The 2,500-nt window shown below is 48.2% G+C and overlaps 1 protein-coding gene across 1 annotated transcript in view; it reads left to right on the top strand.

Annotated features, from left to right (window-relative positions):
- kalrna (kalirin RhoGEF kinase a) overlaps window positions 1-2,500 on the top strand; it is a 329,205-nt gene that overhangs the window by 186,354 nt on the left and 140,351 nt on the right. The window lies entirely within an intron of this gene.

Here is a 2,500-nt window from a genome sequence, read left to right as displayed (position 1 = left end):
CTCTCTCTCTCTCTCTCTCTCTCTCTCTCTCTCTCTTTCTCATGCTCTCGTTTTCTCTTGTGCTCGTTATCTCTCTCTCTCTCTCTCTCTCTCTCTCTCTCTCTCTCTCTCTCTCTCTCTCTCTCTCTCTCTCTCTCACTGTACTTTTATCTCTTTTCTGTATTTCTGTGCCCAATCTCTCATCTTACTTTTTCTTGCTCTCTCATTCAGTTTGTCTCTCTATGTCACTCTCCCCCTCCCTGTTGTTATTGATTTTACTTTCCTTCTCTCTCTCTCTCTCTCTCTCTCTCTCTCTCTCTCTCTCCCCTCCTCTCTCTCTCCCCCCTCTCTCTCTCTCTCTCTCTCTCTCTCTCTCTCTCTCTCTCTCTGTCTCTCTCTCTCCCCCTCCCCTCCCTTCCTCCTCCTCTCCCTCTCTCACTCATTCGCTCTCCGGGGACTCCAGAGCGGCCAGCTAGCGAGTGTGTCAGAGAGATATTGTGTGAAAGATGCGTACTGTAAGGGGAGGAGGGGGAAAATACAACAACTTCTGCAAGGTCACCGTCAACAGCAGCCAAATATGGCCTGAACTGGCAGCGGGGAGAACAGGGGAGTGTTCTTTTTATTTCTCCAGGAAAGGCTCACTGCTACTCTTGATTAAAAGAAACCCCAGAGTTAGTATACTGTAGGGCCTTTTTTTGGCACGCTGATGGGATGCAGTTAAGAGCAAATTACACCATGTCTGCAGAATGCAACACGCAGACTTTTCTTTATATAATGGTCACGCTGAAAGGTGAGACACAGGCGCAGTCTCTGATTTTTATACGAGTCTGGTGAGTGTGTTAAAATCGTGAGCCCTACACTCACCTCATTTAGAGGCGTCATGCCGGCGTATTGCGTGCGTGTGAGTCCTGTGTAGTCTGTGTGTGTGTGTGTGTGTTTCCGTGTGTGTGTGTGTGTGTGTGTGTGTGTGTGTGTGTGTGTGTGTGTGTGTGTGTGTGTGTGTGTGTGTGTGTGTGTGTGTGTGTGTGTGTGTGTGTGTGTGTGTGTGTGTGTGACGCGTGCCTGAAAAAAGGTCTCTCTCTCTCCAGGCGCTCTTAAAAAAGTATATTTAGAAAAAAAATTGGGGAGGTTATTTTCTCCTCCTCTCCCCTGTAAACACATGAGCAGAACACAAACCCACAAGCCTCAGCACGGAAAGGTCAAGGAGCTATCAGTCACAGTAAAAACCCCAGGGGAAGTGTGAGTGTGGGAGAGAACAAAAGAAAAAGAGAGAGAGAGAGAGAGATGGAGAGAGAGAAAGAGGGAAGAAGGAAAGAAAGATACCAGAGAGAGAGAGAGAGAGAGAGAGAGAGAGAGGGAAAGAGAGAGACAGACAGAGAGAGCGAGAGAGAGAGAAAGACAGAGAAAGCGAGAAAAAGAGAATGAGCGTGAAAGAGACAGATCTCTCTTGGTTTCTCCCTGTGGATTGTTCAATACCTCCCCTGGGGTGTCTTGAAGTCTGTTTGTGTACCTTCATAACAATTAGCAGATTTGGAGCACGATAGAATCTCATCTCTGTGACGCTCACGCTCTCATAGCTAGCATCTGTTTTCCCATAGGCACCATTGATAACCAAGCCAAGGAATCTCTGTGTCTCGTCTATTCTCTATTCTCCTCTTATTATTCTTTCATTTCTCTCTCTCTCTCTCTCTCTCTCTCTCTCTCTCTCTCTCTCTCTCTCTCTCTCTCTCTCTCTCTCTGTAAAGTGTTTTCACTCTTTTTCTCTGTTCTTTGTCTGAGGCTCCTTTGACAGATTCGTCTTATTGCTCCCACCTGTTTTGGGAGGTACCGGTAGGTGATTGAACTCAGGGTTCAGGAATGGAAAACATCAAACTCGTTCTTCAGTGAGTTGCGAGTCATGGTGCTCTGGGGCGGTTCATCCAGAGGTGTTGGAGAGCAGGGTGAGGTATAGCGTTATGCAGGGCTGCACTGAGGGAGAAATAGGGCCCGGGCACTTTTGGCTTGAAGGAGCCCTTCATAATTAGCCGGCGCAGAATTGACTCACCTGTGGGCCCCGCACCCATGTGGGCCCGTATTTTCAGAAATGTTTAAAAAAAAAAAAAAGTTTTTACATTTCTGAAAATAGGGGCCCACGAAGGTGCGGGACCCACTGGGAAATGCCCACTATGCCAGATGGCCAGTCCAGCCTTGGTGTTTTGGATGAGGAACAGGACAACAGGGAGGCAGGGAGATGCTGTCAAAGTGGTGCTTGATTCCTTCATCCTCCCTTGACTCCTTCGTTGTTTCCTTCACGTGAGGTGCCTTTATGAATAAGGAACAGGCCAATGGAGCCTCAGACCACTTATGGTCCCTTAGCTGGATTCCACACTATGGCGTAGCCTCTTAGTGCAGATGGGGATGCCGGCGGGCCTATTCAGTATTTGCTGAAAATACTTCTGATGCTGGAGCTGGTTCTGTTTGATCAGTGGTGGGGGTGATGGTGGAGGTGTCATTGGTGGTGGTGGTGGTGGTGATGGAGGTG

Source organism: Engraulis encrasicolus, chromosome 13, assembly GCF_034702125.1.
Source record: "Engraulis encrasicolus isolate BLACKSEA-1 chromosome 13, IST_EnEncr_1.0, whole genome shotgun sequence".
Lineage (NCBI taxonomy): Eukaryota > Metazoa > Chordata > Actinopteri > Clupeiformes > Engraulidae > Engraulis > Engraulis encrasicolus.
The sequence above is the reverse complement of the archived record's forward strand: the minus strand, read 5'-3'. Positions and strand labels throughout refer to the sequence as shown.